Raw genomic sequence first — 21,960 nt, forward strand, 5'->3', positions numbered from 1 at the left:
AAGGACAGTGAATATTATTCTAAATGATACTTATTGTGTCCTGAAGATGATGATGATCCATGAAAGAACTTATTGCTGAAGAGTCACATGATCATATAAGCTGAAAGTTTATGTTTCAAAAAGATGACTTCAGCAGCAGCGCATAGAACAAATCAGAGATTTTGTATGGAACACTATATAATCAGTTTTTCATGATTATGGAAATCTAAGCAAGGAAAAATAACAGGATAAGCTAAATAAGGTAGAAAGACTTAAGGAAAGTATACAGTTGGGAAATTATTTGGAGATTTTAGTAGAACTTGACCCACTGATTGTATAGGGACAAAGCGAAGGAAGAAATCAAATATGAAGTTCAGTTTCGTGGCTTGGGGCGTGGGAGTTGTGATGATACGATTAACAGATTATATGGGAAGACAGGCATGTCTTTGTGGGGAAAGGCTAACTTTCAGTGTCAATGTGCTGATTCTAGGGACTTTCCAAGAGGACCTGAGAGTTTGTGGCATATGTGTTGTGTGTTGTGTATGTGTATCTGGAGTTCAGAGAAACCTCTGGCCTAAAGATAGAATCAGTGATTGGCCCTTGAGTACCTGAGGTAATTATAGATTTGAAAGCCCTAGTCTAGTGAGGAGAGCATTCCCACAAAAAAGGTATGGAAGAATCAGAAAAAAAAAAAAAAAAAAAAGAAAGAAAAAGAAAACAAAAATGAAACACCGATTCAAAACATCCTGGGTAGCAGCAATATTTAAGGGGCAAAAGGAGAGACCACAAATTAGGTTAAAAGATAATTGTCTTTAAAAAAACACATTCATTCCCTATTCTGCATTAATAAAGCATATAATCTTAGACAAGCATTCAAAATCCTTCACAACCTGGCACAAACTGCTTTTATAAGAATGAAAGAGAGGGGAATAATATTTAGGGAAAGAGAAAGAGAAGAGGAAGGAGGAAGAGTGAGAGGCAGAAGAAATGCTGTGTGATTTGTGGTTGAATTGAATTGTACAGTGACAGGGAAGGTGGAGAGCTTGACTTGACTGCCACTTGCTTGGGAGGACAAAATAAGGAAGTGAGATAGAATTAGTCACCCTGGTTCTTGTCAGAGCAGCTCTGTGAATAACCTGAGAGCAGGAAAATAGTGTCACCAAGCCAATGGGCAAGTGAGGTTGCCCAGAGTGAAACCGTGCAGCCCGCTGGCTTTAAGAAAGCACCGGCCAGGCGCGGTTGCTCAAGCCTGTAATCCCAGCACTTTGGGAGATCAAGGCAGGCGTATCGCGAGGTCAGGAGATGGAGAACATCCTGGCTAACACGGTGAAACCCCGTCTCTACTAAAAATACAGAAAATTTTTTCATGTGTCTGTTGGCTGTATGGAATACTATGCAGCCATAAAAAAGGATGAGTTTGTGTCCTTTGTAGGGACATGGATGCAGCTGGAAACCATCATTCTTAGCAAACTATCACAAGAACAGAAGACCAAACACCGCATGTTCTCACTCATAGGTGGGAACTGAACAGTGAGATCACTTGGACTCGGGAAGGGGAACATCACACACTGGGGCCTATCATGGGGAGGGGGGAGGGGGGAGGGATTGCATTGGGAGTTATACCTGATGTAAATGAAGAGTTGATGGGTGCTGACGAGTTGATGGTTGCAGCACACCAACATGGCACAAGTATACATATGTAACAAACCTGCACGTTATGCACATGTACCCTAGAACTCAAAGTATAAAAAAAAAAAAAAAAAGAAAGAAAAAGAAAAAAAAAATACAGAAAATTAGCCGGGCGTGGAAGCGGGTTCCTGTAGTACCAGCTACTCGAGAGGCTGAGGCAGGAGAATGGCGTGAATCCAGGAGGCGGAGCTTGCAGTGAGCCGAGACTGCACCACTGCACTCCAGCCTGGGTGACAGAGCGAGATTCTGTATCAAAAAAAAAAAAAAAAGATTAAGGCCTAGCTGGGCGCGGTGGCTCGCGCCTGTAATCCCAGCACTTTGGGAGTCTCAGGTGGAGGGATCACGAGGACAGGAGACCATCCTGGCTAACACGGTGAAACCCTGTATCTACTAAAAAATACGAAAAAACTAGCCGGGCATGGTGGCGGGCGCCTGTAGTCCCAGCTACTCCGGAGGCTGAGGCAGGAGAATGGCGGGAACCCGGGAGGCGGAGCTTGCAGTGAGCTGAGATCGGGCCACAGCACTCCAGCCTGGGCGACAGAGCAAGACTCCGTCTCAACAACAACAACAACAACAACAACAACAACAACAACAACAAAAAGCACCAGTCCCTAGCAAGACTTCATCCTCCATCATGCTTCCCTTTGTTAGCCCACTGGATCTCGCACTGAGGCGCTATCTAATCTAGGACATCAGGATAGGAAGGGGTATTTACATCACATATGTGAAGCTGAATCCTCTGTCCTGATTGGCATCAGCCTGGCCATTCGTGTTGATTATGTAGTGACGTGTTCTGCTCCTGTCATCTGCCCCCACTGCTGTTCCTGGAGGTTAACATGCCCCGGCTATCCTAGATTCAGAGCATGCTCCTCTTACTGCCTCATGGGAGCCTGGACCCAGAAACTTTCTCGCATATTCTACAACAAGGCACAGCAGAGATCACCATGAAATCTTTAGGAAGCCTTTCTAAGGGCTCAGGGCAAACAGAAGGGGATGGCATCTGGTGTCATGTGGCTGTTTCCAGGATTCATAGTTCCAGTCTTTTCTCATAGAGTTGCTAACTACCTGATTCCATACCCTAGGTCCCAGTTAACTCTTCAGAAGAGAGGCCTCTCCCTTCACCCTCCAGGGGAGGCCCTTTCTGGTCTCTCAACTCTGTAGATTCCATCAACTGGGAAGAAAGCAACTCTCCTCGACTCAGCCAGTTATTCCACTGCCCTTTATTGAGACAGACTCGTTTCATCCACAGAAACTAAGTCCCATATTCTCTAGTTTTAAATTTCGAAAAATTCTTCTTAATCATAACCTATAACCTATTGATTAGAAGACGACCTATCTGTGTCCCTTTTACTGTTGCTTCTGAGTATTCCAAAATATAATTTTTCCAAAATTTAGGTCTTCCAGTTAGAATTCCAAGTTTTTTTAATAGACTTAGTATTACAAATTTCTCTTCAGGTTTATTTTATTTTATTTTTTTGACGGAGTCTTGCTTCTGCGCCAGATGGGAGTGCAGTGGCGCCATCTCGGCTCACTGCAACCTCCGCCTCCTGGGTTCAAGTGATTCACCTGCCTCAGCCTCCCGAGTAGCTGGGACTTCAGGCGTACGACACCACGCCCAGCTAATTTGTGCATTTTTAGTAGAGACGGGATTTCACCATGTTGGCCAGGATGGTCTCGATCTTCTGACCTCATGACCCTCCCGCCTTCGCCTTCCAAAGTGCTGGGATTACAGGCATGAGCCACCGCACTCGACCCAGGAATTTTTTTAGTAAAATTAATTTGCTTTTATAATAGATTATTTAAATTGTAGTTTAAAATTCTAAATGCAAACTGACAAGTTTAAGAATTCAAAAAAAATCACTTATGTTGGATCCTACCTTTTCAAGATAATGACTACATCTTTACAATTGCTGCCTTTAGCACTGCAAATTATTGAACTGACAGACTGAAATCTACGGGTTTGATCTACCTCTTGCATTTGCTTTTTCCTCTTGTCTCTCTTCCATTTTAATGTTCCTATTGATCTCAGAGACCTTGATAGAAAGACACAGGGGTTTTTTTTTTTTTTTTTTTTTTTTTTCTTTTCTATCATCATGGGCCTGCTCAATATGCTTAAACTATGGTCAGAAGTAAAAATGAACGGAAAGCTGATTTTTCACAATGCTTGTCTGAAATGGTTAAGGAGAACAGAACTTTGCTCTGCTGCTATTCAGATGCTTTGCCATGGCTGGTACAGCATGATGCACAGTTACAAAGAACTTCGCATATGAACATGTTCTGTTCCAGTATGAAATTCTGAAAGGGGATTGCTTTTTTTCCACAGAACTGGCAATTCTCCATTGACAAGCACGAACAGTGGATGACACCGGAAACCTTCTTTACTGGTGCTTATTCATTTAAAGCTCTATCAGACAATCTGAAATGATAGTTTGGTTCTTCAAAATCAAAAGATATTTAAAAGTAGATAGGTTTTTAAGTAGATAATTTTTAGTGAACACATTTTAAATTACTAGGGGATATTTGGTTGCAACTCTCTTTGTGCATACAAAATATTACATGTCATAATATAAATTTCACTTATCTATTTGTCCCTTGTTTTCTTTCCCTGCTACATTCACAGACCCTAGAAGAGTACAAGGTCCCTAATATACACTCAAACATGCGGTGAATGTATAAATAGAAGTAACTCTTCAAAATATGCAACCCTTATGTCAACAGTTTGGAAACTGTTTGGAAAAAAATATTATCTCCAACTATGAATTCTATTGCTAAATACTTATTATGCTGCATGGCTTTATTAAATGGTATGACTATGCAACATCAGAAGATGAAGTTCATTCTTTTGAATATTACTCTAAACATTCTGGTCAAAGAATAAGCCATCCCTTATTTATAGGTTTTCAAATTTGCTTTTAGCATATTTTATGTATGTCATAAATTAAGACAATAGTGACTCTAATCCATAGAAACTATGCTTTCCCCTCCCCAGCAATAAAAATAATCTTTTGTCTCCCACACACACATACACAAATGTTGAGTTTGGTGTCAGGTGTTTATAATATTGGACAGAGCAGTGTTGAGTTCTGCTTTGATGAGCTTCACAGGCATAGCTTTGCTTACTGAAAAGAGAGCAATGGGCTTAATATTGCTCGATTTAATTAAGTTTGGTCAATTTAACTTAAAGTTTAGTCTCCATCCCCAGCCAGAGATTCCCATTTACCTTGCTCTAGCAAGTTGTCTGAGTGAAGAAAAGATTAATTTTCTATATCACAGTGCAGTCAGTGACAGGAATGAGGCTTTAGCAAACTGAGGTATGGATGTACAGAAATCATTTTTGCAAGTAGTGATTTATTCAAGCAAGAATCAAGAAAATGTCAAAGTGTATCCAAAAATTATTTTGTGTCCTGTATACTGATGTTTGCTGTAGAGTTTTTTCATCCTTGTACTCATCTCCAAATAGAGCTTTTATATCTAGAAACAGTACAATTGGCTTAATATTGCTTAATTTAAGTAAGTGAAGCAATTAATTTACATCATCCTCAGCCAGGGACACTCATCTACCATGTTCTGCATATTATCTGCTTGAAAATTGCTTCCATTATGGCCATGCCATTTTTATTTTCCTTTTTTAGTGATTTACAACTATAATTTTCAGATCATTACAGAAACCCTACATTGGAAAACCTTAGTATTTCCTAAAAATATCAAGATATATGTCTATACATACATTTGTCATATAACCAATGGGCATTACTAGTTGAACCTGAAGATGCATTGTAACTTAAATGCCATCCAATTATGCTAAATAAAAATATCTTTGAAATTAGGAAAGCAAAAGAGTCTGTTTCTAAACCAACTTTTCCTATATGTCACTCAGGTATTAAATCTAGTATATATAAAACCTCTCATATCACACTCCTTCAAATAACATTGACCTCTCTGGACCGTGATTATATGTAATAGTCCTGATAAGAGAGTATATTTGGCCAAGCATGGTGGGTCATGCCTATAATCCCAGCACTTTTTGAGGCCTCGGCAGGCAGATTGCTTGAGCCTATGAGTTTGAGATCAGCCTGAGCAAGAGAACAAAACCTCATCTCTACAAAAAAACCCCACAAAATACAAAAGTTGGCCAAACATGGTGGCATGCGCCTGTAGTCCCAGCTATTCAGGAAGCTGAGATGGGAGGATCCTGTCAGCCTGGCAGGTTGAGGTTGTAGTGAGTCATGATCATACCACTGTACCCCAGCCTGGGCAAGTTTGCAAGATTCTATCTCAAAAAGAAAGAAGGAAGGAAGGAAGGAAGGAAGGAAGGAAGGAAGGAAGGAAGGAAGGAAGGAAGGAAGGAAGGAAGGAAGGAAGGAAGGAAGGAAGGAAGGAAATTTGTTTCACTCAAGTATTATTTTGAGAGAGAGTTAGAAAAGCCATTAATTAGTTTGCATATCATATTTTTCTAATAATTTAAAAATTACCTTAGATAAATATTGTTATAAAATACATGGTTACTTAATGAAGGAATCTAAATTTTAACTTTTGATGTTATGTGGCTACTTCTTGTGCTTTCTCTTATTAAAATATAAAAATATAATTTAATTACAATTCCTTTAATTTGTATAATAAAACTTAAGCAAGTTAAATGATTTAGTAACCTTTTTCTAAAATGTTTAATATTTCCCAACTTCCTGAAAAAAATCTACACATCTTTAGGAAGGATCATATTTGTGAAAAATTATAATTCCCAACTACTAATTCTATTGCTACATACTTCATACAAACACAAACCACTTTACATTGTTAACATAAGGACAATCAAATGTAAATAAGGCCACAAATTGTAGATGTATTATTAAGACCAAGTCATTCCATTCCTTTTATTACTGCCATTAAGGAACAATTGGTTTTTTTGTCTAACAGTAAAGGAAAGAAAATATGTACCTCTCATCTGAAGATATGCACACAAAAATACATAAACAGAGGATACAGTATAAGATGCATTTTGCTTGTTTTACTTTAGTATAATAGTTGACAAAAACAAAACCTTAACACATATGTATGTGTATACATGTATATGCATGTGTGTGTGTATATATGTGTGTCTGTGTGTATATATATGTTATAAAGCATATTAATACCATAAGAATCTGTGAATCTATTACCCAATGTAAGAAGTGGAGCATGACAACTGTAGTACACATGATTTTTACTATATTTGTATTTTATTCTATTTTCCTTTAAGAGATAACACTATTTGAAGTTATATTCAACATTTCCTTTACTTTTTAAGTGAAGGGGTGGACGATGATCCTATTATCCTGCCCCGGCACACCTGTGGGCATTTCTCGTTAGGTGGAACATTAAGAAAAGAAATGAGACACAGAGACAAAGTATAGAGAAAGAAAAAGTGGGCCCAGGGGACCGGACCGGCGCTCAGCATACAGAGGACCCACGCGGGCACCAGCCTCTGAGTTCCCTCAGTATTTGTTGATCATTATCTTTACCATCTTAGAAAAAGGGAAGTGGCAGGATAATAGGATCATCATAGGGAGAAGGTCAGCAGTAAGACATGTGAATAAAGATCTCTGTGACATAAGTTTAAGGAAAAGTGCTGTGCCTTAATATGCATATGCAAACATCTCTATAAACTTTTTTAGTGCATAAAGAGCAGCATTGCGCTAGCAAGTCCCACCTTTCGCCCTAAGGCGGTTTTCTCCTTTCTCAGTAAACAGAACATACAATCGGGTTTTACACCGAGATGTTCCATTGCCCAGGGACGGGCAGGTGACAGATGCTTTTCTCTATCTCAACTGCCAAGAGGCCTTCTTTCCTCTTGTACTAGTCCTCCTGAGCACAGACCCTTCACAGGTGTCAGGCTAGGGGACGATTAGGTCTTTCCCTTCCCACGAGGCCATATTTCAGACTATCACATGGGGAGAAACCTTGGACAATACCTAGTTTTCCTAGGCAGAGGTCCCTGTGACCTTTGGCAGTATACGTGTCCCTGGGTACTTGAGATTAAGAGAATGGTGATGACTTTTAACCAGCAAGCTGCCTTCAGGCACTTGTTTAACAAAGCACACCCTGCACAGCCCAAAATCCTTTAAACCTTGAGTCACTACAGCACATGTCTTTTGCAAGGACAAGGTTGGGGGTAGGGTCACAGATTAACAGCATCTCAAATACAGAACAAAATGGAGTCTCTTATGTCTACTTCTTTCTATATAGACACAGTAACAGTCTGATCTTTCTTTCTTTACCCCACATTAAGAAACTTTTAAGATTTTAATTAGTTATAATTTCTAGGAAGTTGCAAAGAAACATACAGAGAGATGCTGTGTACCCTTCACCCAGCTTCACCCAAATTTAACATCTTGCGTAACTGCAGTACCTGATTATGAAAAGCAGGAAACTGACCTTGGTACAACCCACAGAGTTATTTGGTTACACGTGCACTCGTTTGTGTGTATATGTCATTTTATCTTATGTATATTTCTGTGAAACTCCCATCACAACTAAGATATTTAACTTATTAAATAATATGCCAGGCAGAGTGATTGTTTCACATTTTTATATAGATGAGGAGTGTTTTAAAACATTTATTTTCTTTCTGAAACTTTTCCATCTTTGTCACTTACAATTGAATTTGTTTTCCTCAGTGATACTTGTATTTGAGGGTTTTCAATGAATAATAATTTCATTGAATAATTACAGTGAATAATAATTTATTTCACAAAAAGACGTCATAGCGCACACAGTATGAATTTATCAATATTAAAAGACACTTTGAATAACTGACATCAATAATGTATTTTTAAAACTCACATGTATACTCTTACGTTTTACACTTAAATTTTCCAGTTAAATTCCTAGGTCAAAAATGAAGTTCGACTTCTGCTTCTGAGAAAACTGGAGTAGAAGCAGTTTTGCTTCTTCCTCCCACTTAAATGCAACTTAATATCTTGGACATCACATAGAGAAAAACATATAAAGACCTAGAAAGGGAGAGAGAAGACGGCCCACTCTTAGGGAGCTCAGAACTGGGAAGGACATGGTGTGGCAAGAGCCCCTGGTATTTCTTATTTGCCTCATATATTCAGGTTGGATAGAAACTTAAAATCTCTCCTTTCTTCTAGTTCCTTGTTAAGTAATACATTGATTAACCTACCATTTTTAGATTTTTATTTACTTCATTAGCTGTAGTGAACTCTTCTTTGGACTGTCTGTGTTTTGGTTTGAGGTTTTTATTTGATTTCTTCATTTCCCTCATGGTGTTACATTAAAGCCTCTGCAGAGGTCCCAATTAGGAGCTGAGGTTTGTGGCTTGCACTTGTAATCCCAGCTACTTGGGCAGTTGAGGCAAGAGGATCACTGGAGCCAAGGAGTTAGAGGCTGCAGTGAGTTATGCACTGAGTGTTGCACCCACTGCACTCCAGTCTGGGTGACAGAGTGAGACCCCATCTGTAAAAAAATAAAAAAATTTGTGGAATTGAGGGTGGTAAAAATGTAAACAGAAGACTCATCTAGCTAGACTCATTGAGCTTCATTTCCCTTTTTGCTCTTCATATTTGCACCTGGGGCTGTAAGAGTGGTACTTTGAACATTGTATTCTAGTTCTAATGTCCGCTCACCTCTGTGGCTATAGAGACCAGGAGTAGACCGGCCTCAGTGAGGATAGCCTGTTGTTCTTTAACTAATGTTCCTACTTTCACACCTCAATATTGGTCCTGTGGTACAAGGTTACATTTTTTTTAATTCAAGAGGCTTAATGTATATTTATTATTTCATAGATAAAATCCATCAAATACATCTATATAAAATAATAAATAAATGGAGAAAGACAGATTAGTCTAAAATTATTTCACATAAAATAACTAAGGAAACAACCTGTGAAAACACTTAAAGATATCATGATTATTCCAGTGCAATTAAATTATTTTGACACAATATCTAATTCTGCACTCCTTATCATATAAATTTAAAAAAATATGGAATCACATGCATGACATGTGGGGATACAGTAATAACAGAGTGAGGCATAAGACTTAACTCGTGTATTGGTTATGTATTGTTGCATAAAAACACGTAGCAAACTTAGTCATTTAAAACAGTACTCCTTTGTTTCCTCATAGTTTCCATAGTTAGAAGTGCAGGCACGACATATGCAGATTGATTCTATGCATAGTCTCACAAGGCTACAATCATAGTGTCATTCAGGCTGTGTTCACATCTGGAACTCCGGGGTTCTACCAGACTTGCTTAGGTTTGTGGCAGAATCCGGTTCTTTGCATTTCTAGGACTGAGGTCCCCACATTCTTGCTGCATGCTGGCCAAGGGCTGCTCCAGGTTCCTAGTGGCCGCCTCCTGGAGGACTTGGGTATGCAACCATCTCCACAGGGCAGCTTCCCTCTTCCAAAAGCACGGGAGAATCTGTCCCAGCCTGAACCTCTGATCCTTTGTAGGAGCTCCCACCTGATCAAGTCTGGCTACCCACTATAATCTCCTTCAAACTGATTAACTCAAAATTGACTGATTTGGGAGATGACAGCCACATAATCCCTCCACTTTTGTCATCTGATAGAATCTCATCACAGGAGTGAAATCCACAACTGCCACAAGTCCAGTCCGCAGCCAAGGAGCATTTTAGGGGCAAGAATCTGGGGGCCATCTGTATTAGTCAGGGTTTTCTAGAGAGACAGGACTAATAGGAAATATATATGTATATTACATATATATATAACGGGAGTTTATTAAGTAGTATTAACTCACACAATCACAATGTCCCACAATAGGCTGCCTGCCAACTGAGGAGCAAGGAAACCAGTTTGAGTCCCAAAGCTGAAGAATCTGGAGTCGGATGCTCAAGGGCAGGAAGCATCTGGCACAGGAGAAAGATGTAGACTGGGAGACTAAGCCGGTCTACTCTTTTCTTGGTGTTCTTCCTGCTTCATTTCTTGGCAACACTGGCAGCTGATTAGATTGTGCCCACCCAGATTAAGGGTGAGTCTGCCTTTCCCAGGCCACTGACTCAAATGTTAATCTCCTTTGGCAGCACTCTCAGACACATCCAGGTTCAATACTTTGCATCCTTCAATCCAATCAAGTTGATACTGAGTGTTAACCATCACACCATCCAAGAATTATTCCTAGCACATCTCACAAGCTTTACTCTAGTTAAGGGTTCTCAGCTTAGCTATGTTTCAGATTTTGAGGGAGCTTCTTTAAAATGCATATTTGTAGGCCTCTATCTGAATCTGATTCAGATTCAGAATTGAACCCTCTCTCCTCAGTTATAAATATATTATTATTTTCAATAAGCTATAGAAGCAACACTTATGCAGCCAGCTTCATCACCCTGGGACTTCTGATAACCACTTCTCTATTAAATATAGACATCTCACCTGCATTTCATTTATTAAAGTACAGTATTTTCAAAACTACGGTTGAGTTCATGAGGGGCCAAGTAACATAAGTGGGATCATTAAAAACTAAATGACAAAGGCAGAAGCATCTCTCTAGCCTCTGGAATTAGCAATCTGTTGTTCAAGCCTTCAATGTTTTAAGGGATCAGCCTGCCCCCCCCACAATAAAACTGAGTTAATAGCTAAGTTTCATAAAAAAGTTATCACTTCTTGGCATTAAATCAATAGACTATTCCTCATGATGAAGGTTTTTACATATTATCACTAATTTAAACTTGGAGTCTCATTCTAAATTTGGATCCAAGTGCTACCTACTGGCAGATGAAATTTTGGGCAGATTGCCAAATATCCTCTGGTACTCCTTTTGAAGTCAATTTCCCCAAAGTGTGTTCTACAGAACTTAATCTTGTGACGTTAGTCATTTGGAAAATATTACCTCGCTTCCTCTCTTGATAATTTATAGGGATTTGAGCTATTCCTAGAAATTGACAAGAAAGTGTGGAAAATTGTGTATGATTTGAGTGTAAATAGCAGGCTTGTCTTCCTCATGGGGAGAGTAGATACGTTTCAGTGTGTAGGATTCATCACTTCTATTTTTGAATGCTCGTAGGACTTATATATATTTTTTTAATTTCTGCCTCTAGACTGCTCTCCAGAATGTTGAGATTGCCCGAGAAGTGACCCCAGCAAAAGAAAAATATTGCTCTACCTGAATTCAAGTAAGACCATTACTTTGCAGTAATGTATCATGTGTAAATTAGTGGAAAAAAATCAACTGTATTTGTCTACACTTCTAAGAGACAATTGTTTTCTTTGATATTAATCTTTTTGAAGCCTCTTTCTCTGTTCTTGAAAATTGACATAGAAAACAAAACCTCTTGTTATGGAAGGAGTAGAAATATTCAGAAATATCTCAATGTTTAATTGCAGTTACACAGCATTTAGATGTGTCTTTCCACAATATTTATTTAAACAGCTATGTTGATTTGTGTTGTTTCTTTAATAAATACTATTTATAGGAATGAGAAAAATAATTGAGTTTTTCTAAAACACCCTTTATTAGGTGAAGGGTCAGTGTCTCCTCATGAAGATGGTAACTGGAGTTACACATTTCAGTGAGGTGTGATTTCCTAAGAAGTAGACACTCAGTGAGCAGGGGGCAGGGAGCGGTGCTTGGCAGAGTGACTATGGACTGTCACGTTCTCTTTTGTTTGTTCGGAGGAATGAGTGAATGAGGTGAAATTAGTACAATGAATCAAATTCCTTCAGGGAGTGTGAGTCAGCATGTATAATGCAGGTGGATCAATGACCTTCTAGTAGAATAAGTGTTACTTTAGGAAGGAATCATACACTATTTGTTGGAAGGAGGTGAACCTGGCTAGAAAAGGTTAGGATTGAAGTCACTAAATCTGTTTTCATAATAAGCTGTCACAGTATTTTTGATAGCTTATGTCCTGGCAGTCCAAGGACTTATAGTATGGTTTTAGTAAGAATCATCAAACTCACTGATATCTGTTAAGTTTCAATGAGTGCCAGTACTGAAAAGTATATTGTGTGCATATTTATGTATTCAATTATACTTAAATGTAGTATAGAAGTGGTGAGAATCTTTGAGTGTATCATGTGTTATAAAAACCATGAAATTTTATAACTATGTAGCCACGCAGATTGTCTATTATAAGAGATTTCTAGGCTTGGTTTTCAAGGACTATGGCAAGTTCAGAGGCACTGGGGATTAGGCAATTAGGCCTCAAAGTTGTCCCGTTTGCTACCTATTCTGTTGGACGTGGAAGCCACATTGTGCTGTTTCTTGTCGTGGAATGTACATGGGAATGGGTTGCTCATAGATTGATTTCCCTCACCCAATCTGACCCTAAAATTATTCAGGTAGATTTTTAAACAATTATCTTCTTAAAAAATTTTACTTTAAGTTCTGTGATACATGTACAGAACATGCAGTTTTGTTACGTAGGTATACATGTACCATGGTGATTTGCTGCACCTATCAACCCATCATCTAGCTTTTAAGCCCCGCATGCAGTAGGTATTTGCCCTAATGCTCTCCGTCCCCTTGGCCCCAACCCCAACTCCCAACAGGCCCTGGTGTGTGATGCTCCCCTCCCTGTGTCCACGTGTTCTCGTTATTGAGCTCTCACACGTGAGAATATGTGGTGTTTGGTTTTCTGTTCTTGTGTTAGTTTGCTGAGAATGATGGCTTCCAGCTTCATCCACGTCCCTGCAAAGGACATGAACTCATTCTTTTTTTATGCCTGCATAGTATTCCATGATGTATATGTACCACATTTTCTTTATGCAATCTATCACTAATGGATGTTTTGGTTGGTTCCAAGTCTTTGCTATTGCGAATAGTGCTGCAATACACATATGTGCGCATGTGTCTCTACAGTAGAATGATTTGTAATCCTTTGGGGATACACCCAGTAATGGGATTGTTGGGTCAAATGGTATTTCTGGTTCTAGATCCTTGAGGAATCACCACACTGTCTTCCACAATGGTTGAACTAATCTACACTCCCACCAACAGTGTAAAAGCATTAAACAATTATCTTTAAATTAAACAGTGTATTTTCATCATTCATGTAAACTCAGAAATTTCCAAAGCACATTTTCTACAAAGCAAAAAGAACCCTTTCTAATGCATTATAAATGCCATTATATATCCAAAGTTTTCAAGTTATTTTTCATTGCTAGACCTTTTTTCGTAGTTAAATATGTGCTTCACATAAAACCTCACAGGGGAGTCCAACAGACAAAAGAGGGAAAAAGAAGCATTTTAATGGAAGCAGCAGTGAGTGATCTAGAACTTGGCTGCTCTGTCACTGCCTTCATTTCTTCTAAATCCATTCCCATTCCCCAAACCTCCAGACTAGATGAATATTAATATTTCTTTGAGTCCTGTGATTCCCTGGTTTTTCAATTCTTAATTTGGAAGCACTTGTGGAAGAATCAATTGAAGGGCACAGAGAGCAAAGGATGGAAGCTGAAACTTCCAGAATTATTCTGGGCTAGCCATCAGTGGCCAAGCTGTTGCTATGCAAGAGGGGATCATTTATTCCCTTCTTAGAATTTCCAAGTGTCAGGGGCCGCTCTGCATGCTTTCACACCACTGCTGTGCAAAGATTTCAAAGTATCATGCACAGCAAATCCTGACTAAAGCCCAATAAGAGTACAGGTTATACATGAAGAAATGGAGAAAGGCAGTTGTAAGGAAAATAATGGAAATTCACTTGAGGGCAGCTATTCCCATTCTCAAACTATCTTCTTCTGACAATCCTGAAAAGTGTTAATATTTTGTTATTTTTCAAAAATATGGCTGGATGCATTTCAAACCATCCTCTTTCTTCTTAAATATATCTCTTTGCCTCTTCATGTTTAATTCATGCTCATATTTGCCCACATTTAAAGCTAGGCTGACTTCACATTGGAGTTGAAAATAGCCCCAGGAGCATAAGGAACCCTGAGAGCCTGAGTGTCCTTAAGTGTCACAGCTGGGTCCCTGCCCCTTTGTGCTCGCTGCCCTTTCTACCTGGCTAGAGGCAGCCCCAGGCTTTCTGGGTATTTTAAAATTACTGTAACAAGAGTATTATAATAAAAATACTTAATATTTTAAAACATAGAATTTTATTTATTTATTTATTTATTTATTTTTATTTATTTTTTTTGCTATTGCTTCTTTTGTGTGCTTTGGGGATGTCTGAGGCCTCTGCCCTTGTACTTCAATTGGTCCTTCTGAGGTGGCCTGCCCCTCTTTGTGTCACAAGCTGCAGCTGCTGACAGGATGCAACTTCTATTGGCCCATGTGCCGCCAGAATCATTGTTCAAGTTCTTAGTATTCTTAGGCAAGTTTGTGATTGAAGATGGCTTCACTCGGAAATCATCTCTATTTCTAGTGTTGTCTGTCACAGATAAAATGACACCATGATCAAATGCAAGCAAGCTTAGCATTCAGCCCAGTACTGACTTCATATCCTGGGAAACTTTCTGAATTCATTCTGATTGGGACCCACTGCCCATTTCTCTTGTTTCCTGGATCTGACTGCAGAAGTTTCATGTAGGGAAGGCAGGTAAAGTCCCCAGCCAGTGCACTAATAGCAGTGAGGTTCCCCCAGACTGGAAAAAAACCACACTGACTTGCATTTGTTTGCTTGTTTTATGTTTCCAGGAAAGTTATATGAGAGGGAAGAAACTGTAGTTTCTCCTTGTGATCTCAGGATTAACTGTTGTACCACAATGTATAAGGTCCAAATGAACATTTCAGAAAAATTGATCAACTGAAGGGAACATTTCTGTAGCTCCATTTTGTGCATTTCAAAGACTCTCTTAGTTGAGGAAAGTCTAGCTACACTTAAAAATATTCCCTTTTATTGTTAGTATTGTCTACCCTAGTGGTATGAGGGGACTTCTGGAAGTTCTCAAGTTCTGATTCTGAGAATTGCTTTTCCTCATGGGCAGATTAATCTAGGTTGCTTTAGTTTGGTGATTCCATCTCTCCCTGTTCAGTCAAGAGAAGGTGGGACCATGGTGTGCAGGGAAAGGCCATTGGCATCCTCTCAGGACTAAAAGTGTGGGCCTGTATTTGTGTCTGTCTGTGAAGTAGAGTCACAGGAAAATCTTTAGGTCACCATCAGACACATTTGGTAATACAAGGAAAAACAAACAAGTCTCAAAACTTATTCTCATAAATCTTGTTGTGTTAAATGCTGCTTATACTATAAAAGCTGCAGAACAGAGTTGCAGAAGCTCTGGAGCATGGCAGCTGAAATGGTGGAGAGAGGCACTGTCTTCCTGTGAGTGTGGGACCCTCTTGTTCATATGACTTTCCACATCTGCTCAGTCCTGCCTTCTTTCCAAATTTCAGGAGTTTTCCTTGCCTTCAGGCTGCAATACCCCTAGTGATGGTTCTCACTACCCCATGGTTACCATGTGTCAGCTACAGTCAGTGCCTCATTCCTGAACTTGCCTGCTTGCCTCCCTCTGTCCTGGATGCAAAAGCCAATCTTCACTTCAGCCTCAACTATTCCCATGGAGGAGCTGTCACAGCTGTGCAATGTCTGCCCCAACCCCGCAGGACACACAGAGACCTTGCTTTGCTCAGAGAGGTTGGTTACATCCAGCAAAAAGCTCAGGGGCAAATGTTAAGAGGCAAACATTGACAAGTGAAACAGGAGTGGGCTGGCTTCATGGAAACAAAAACTTACTTAGCCTTATAGGTCCCCTGCATATACAGCCCCACACTTAGTTGAATGCTCTGACCTCTTTAACACATGTTTGTTTTAATTTGCATACAGTCATATGAGTGCTTCGTGTTGTAGTGCTCTATGGGTCTTGACAAATGCATAATATCATGGAACCATCATTACAGTGTCACACAGAGGAGTTTCACCACCCAAAAATATTCCCTGTGCTTCTCTTATTTAACTCTTCTCATTCCTGAACCCCTGTAAACCACTGATCTTTTCACTGTCTCTACCGTTTTGCCTTTTCCCAATTGTCACATAATTGGAATCCTATAGTAGATAGCCTGTTTCCTTCACTTAACAATATGCATTTTAGATTCATCTATGTCTCTTGGTGGTTTGATAGGTGATTTGTTTCCTAATAATATGCCATTCTGTGGTATACCCCGATTTATTTATTCATTCATCTTCTGAAGGCAGTTAGAAATAAAGCTGCAACAAAAATATTCAGACCTTACATAAGCTTTCAAATCAATGGGTAATGCTTAGTAGCATAACTGCTGCATCAGGTGGTAAGCTCTATAAGGAACGGCAAAGTTGTCTTCCAACGTGGCAGAATCATTTGGCATTCTCTTTTTCGCCACTGCTGTCTTCTCCTTCCTCTACCTCTTCCTCTTTCCATTCCTCATTTTCTTCTGGTCTCTTCCTCCTTTTTTTTTTTTTCCTGTGGCTGTCTGTCTCTCCCCCCACCCTCCCCCCACACACATGGATACTTTACAAAATTGTGGGAGGTTACCTAACACGTTAGTTTTGAAATTGGGAAAGGCCATTTTAGACAATACAAATGAATACAAATGAATTATAAAGAGAAGATACAATATGAAGTGTCTTCCTGAGGTCTCAGTATTAATTAGTCAATATCTTCCTCTATTTATCTGCAAAATTCAAACTTATAGGTTTCCATGTCTTTCTTCTTGAACTTCCAGGTGTCCAAGAATTCTATAACCACCAGCTCTATCAGCCTTCTTATGCATGTTCTGTTCGTTATTTTCGTTCTTTATAGTATCAAAATATGTAATTGCCTCATCCTATAATCTCACCTTTCTCTCTGATGTTATCTCTGTGTGACACTCTGCCAAAAAGACACACTTTCTGTTACTAAAACATTTCCTATTTTGATGTAGTCACACTTGCTTAATTTTGCTTTTCCTGCCTGAGCTTTCAGTGTCATATTTAAAACAAATTATTGCTAAGATCAATATCAAGAAGATTTTTGCCATGTTTTCTTCTACAAATTTTACTGCTTCAGATCTCATGTTTAAATCATCAATTTATTTTGAGTTGATTTTTGTGTATTATATAAGAGTTAAGTTTCATTCTTTTGAGTACTAATTTCCAATTATCCTAATGCTATTGTATCTTCTTCATGGCCTTGCCAAAATTAGTTGACCATGTATGCTTGGGCTGATGTTTGGGCTCTCTACTCTGTTCTATTGGTCTATGTGTCTGTTTTTATGCCAGTACCATATTGTTCTTTTTAATGTAGCTTTGTCATGTAATTTGAAATCAGGAAATATGATGCCCCAAACTCTGTTTTCAGTTTTCAAGATCACATTGGTTATTTGAGTCTTTCATGGTTCCATATAACTTTAGAATGTTTTTTCTGTTCCTGTGAAAAATGTCATTGAAATTTTGACTGAGATTGCATTCAGTCTGTATATGGCTTTAGGCAGTATTTGACATTTTAAAAATATTAAAACTTTCAATCCATAAACATTAGTTATTAAACTAAAAAACATTTGCACAGCAGAGGAAATAATCAACACAATAAAAAGGTAATCTATGGACTCAGAGAGAATATTTGCAAGCTATATATCTGATAAGAAGTTAATATGCAAAATACATAAGGAATTCCCACAACTTGAAAGGAAAAATGTAATCTAATTAAAAATGGGCAAAATATATGAATAGACATTTTTCCAAGAAAGACATGCAAATAACCATACATATGCAAAGGCGTTAAACACCACTAATTATCAGGAAAATGCAAATAAAAATCACAGTAAGATATCACTTTACTTCTGTTAAGATGGCTATAATAAAAATGACAAGATGTGAGAGGTGTCAGCAAGGGTGTGGAGGGAAGGAAACCCTTGTCCACTGCTGCTGGGAATGTAAATTGGAACAGTTGTTGTGAAAAACTGCATGGAGTTTTCTCAAAAAATTAAAAATAGAACTACTGTATGATCCAGCTGTCCTACTGTTGGTTATATACCCATAGAAGGTGAAATCAGCATCTTGTAGAAATACCGGCATTTCCCTTTTCATTGTAGTATTATTCACAATAGCCAAGATTTGAAAACAACCCTAACTGTTCATAGATGGATGAATGGATAAATAAATTATGGTATATGTACATAATATAATACTATTCAGTCTTAATAAAGGACATACTGACATTTGCAACAACATTGTTGAGCCTGGAAGGTATTACACTAAGTGAAATAAGCCATAAACAGAAAGACAGATACTGTATTATCTGACTTATATGTGGGATCTTAAGTCAAATACATACAAAGAGTGGAATGGTGGTTACTTGGGAGGAGAGGGCATGGAAATAAAGAGATGCGAATCAAAGAGTACAAACTTGAAGTTACATAGGATGAATTAGTCTAGAGATCTATGGTACAGCATGAGGACTCTAGTTCATAATACTGTTCTGTATACTGGAAATTTCTGGAGAGAGTAGACTTTAGGTGTGCTTACCATACATACACAAAAGAAAGTAATAAAATGTCTTGGAACTAGATAGAAGTAATATTTGCACAATGTTGTGAATTTACTAAATGCCCCTGAGTTATATACTTTAAATAATCAATTTTATTCTATGTGAATTTTACCTCAATGAAAAGAAATGCAAGGAAACATGGGAGAAAACAGACTTCCTATTATACAAAACCCAAACATAAATCCTACCACATTCAACACATTTTTTTTAGGTGGCCCATCCTAAGTATTCATTTTCTATGTTGCTATATAATAGCATTTTAGATTATTTTTGTTTGTGTTTCCCAGCAGATTGTGAACTCTCTGTTTTTGTTTGTTTGTTTTATTTTGTTTTGTTTTGAAATAGAGTTTTACTCTTGTTGCCCAGGCTTAAGTGCAATGGCACGAGCTCGGTTCACTGCAACCTCTGCCTTCCAGGTTCAAGCAATTCTCCTGCCTCAGCCTCCTGAGTAGCAGGGATAACAGATACATGCCACCATGCCTGGCTAAATTTTTTTTTTGTATTTTTAGTAGAGACAGTGTTTCACCATGTTGGCCAGTCTGGTCTCGAACTCCTGGCCTCAGGTGATCAGCCTGTTTTGGCCTCCGAAAGTGCTGGGATTACAGGCATGAGCCACCATGCCCTGCCTGTGAACTCTTGAAGAGAAGTCTTGCATTACTCCATTGCCAAGAGTACTTCTCCCTCCTAGTCACTTCACTCAGCCCTGTCTGAACTGTGCTCTCCAGGCTAGCACTGTTGGTGGTGATTGCTCTGGACCTCACTTTTAGTTGACTTGATCTGACTCATGTCCTATGCTTTTACACGTGCCCCATCCTTAAAACTCATTTCTGTGTGCCTTGTGTGTCTCAGATCCTGCATCTGGATATTTGGACTTGATCTTTGTTTTTATTTTCCTAATGGATTTTATCATAAACTTGACTGTAGTTTTATTAATTGCTTTAATATAATTTCAGGCTTCTTGCCTTTCCAAAAACTACTTCTCCAAAAATAGCCATTTGGCTGGCACGTGCTTCAGTCCTATCTCCACGAATAGGTGGGGAAGGGGAGTCAGCAGAGTTTTTCAGGTGCTATTTCTGGGCTATACATTCTCATTTTATAAATTTAATGGGTGTAACTGGTACTTATAATATTTGTGTTTTCAACAAGTCATTTTGAGTATTTAAGGAAGAAAATAACAGTAGTACAATGGATAATGTGAAAATGTTTAAGGGATTTCATTTTTATTTTTAACTGTGTAATTGCTAGTACACATAGAAAAATGATGAGAAAATGAAGCAAAATGTAATCTGTTACATTTCTCAGTGATGGATAGCAACATGCACAAAGTTACATGCTTTTGAAATGTGATATTATCTTTTATTTTTAAAAATATTCAATTTGGGCCTTGCTACATATTATTTCCTAATATGTAGAAAAAATAAGAAGGAAAGCTATTGATTTTCCTCCAGTATGAAGGAAAATCAATAGTGCAAGAAGGGTCAATTGAACAAGCAAAGAAACAGTTCCCTTGAAAGAAATGTCGTGACAGAATACAAGAATTGTTATACTATTTAAAAACCAAACCAGATTTTCAAAATTATTCTACACTTGTGTGTTACAGTGTATAATGTATGAATTCAATGGAGCAAGTGGTGATATCATAATAAGAATATAGTATTATTTTCTAAAGGAAGATCAATATGAAGATCTATTTTAGAAAAGTGTCATTTGCAGCATGAGAACCCCAGTCTAAATGCCTATGAGTTGGCAAGGCAAAGAATAATGCATATATAATAATGACAACAGTCAATTTTACGCCTTTTTAAAAATGAGAATGCAGCTACCATATAGATACAGTAGGTTCTTTTATTGCCAATTGCACTTCTCCAAAGTTAGATGGTGAGATAATGGCAGATCAACAACTATCTCTTCAGGTTTTTGTCAACTAATTCAAAAATTTTTTATGATATGACTTTAAACCATTTTTATATTTCAGGGTATAAACACTATAAGAAATAAATCTTTAGTTGAGTAACATGTAATTAATAAGCTGAAATATATAAATATGTACAAGATGCATGTTACTAAATAAAATATATTTTATGTTTATGAGTACACATATCCCAATATATTAGTTATAAAAGTAGCCCTATTTCTAACAGGAAGCATTTTTTCGAGAAAAAGTGTGCTTTGGCACGTGTGTGTGTGTATACCAGACAACTCTTAAAAGCTACTTCAGATTCCCTTAATTTCATCTTTTTGGTCACTTCTCCCAGCTTCAGCCAATACTGCAGTGGTCAAGTTTCTGGAGTTTGAAACAAATTTATGCAAGCACGAGTGACCAGCTCTTCATTTTAAACCTGCATCCCATATCACTCCTCTTTTTTCTTTTGCCCGGAAATTTCCTATTGAGGTGATGCACCCACAAATGCTATGGAATTAATTGTCCATGAGGCAAATCTCTGACAACCTGGAGACTAGAGCCAATAGATGTATTATTCTCCCCTTTATCCTCAGAGACACCATCCCAAGATGATGTCACTGATGCCTCATACCAAGTGGTGGCCAACTTTACATTACATCCTCTCATGGTTTGCCCTAACCAACTGTAATGCCTAATCTGACCCATTCTGTCACCTTGCTCCTCCTTGCTTTTCCTGATCTCCACTTCCTCATAAACCATTGCTCCTTTGCCAGGCATTTCATCAGATTGCATTGCTTATTTGCATACTGATGACATCAACTTGGTCACTCTTGCTCATTTACTCAGCGTTTTAGTATTTGACTAACAGTGTTTCTCTGCACTATTTCTGTAAGTCTTACGCTTCAGCATTCACACAGAAGATTAATTCCATACCCTGGCTTTCAGTGCTATGCTGCTTCCCTCTCAGCTATTTGTGCATTTGTCTGC

The 21,960-nt window shown here is 38.3% G+C and overlaps 1 protein-coding gene across 1 annotated transcript in view; it reads left to right on the plus strand.

Annotated features, from left to right (window-relative positions):
* The window catches only part of SNTG1 (syntrophin gamma 1), an 895,276-nt gene that overhangs the window by 238,116 nt on the left and 635,200 nt on the right, over positions 1–21,960 (plus strand). The window contains exon 2 of the mRNA XM_031669313.1: positions 11,729–11,803. The gene's annotated coding sequence lies outside the window, so the exon portion shown is untranslated. The remainder of the gene's footprint in view (positions 1–11,728; positions 11,804–21,960) is intronic.

The sequence above is a fragment of the Papio anubis genome, chromosome 8, assembly GCF_008728515.1.
Source record: "Papio anubis isolate 15944 chromosome 8, Panubis1.0, whole genome shotgun sequence".
Classification (NCBI taxonomy): domain Eukaryota; kingdom Metazoa; phylum Chordata; class Mammalia; order Primates; family Cercopithecidae; genus Papio; species Papio anubis.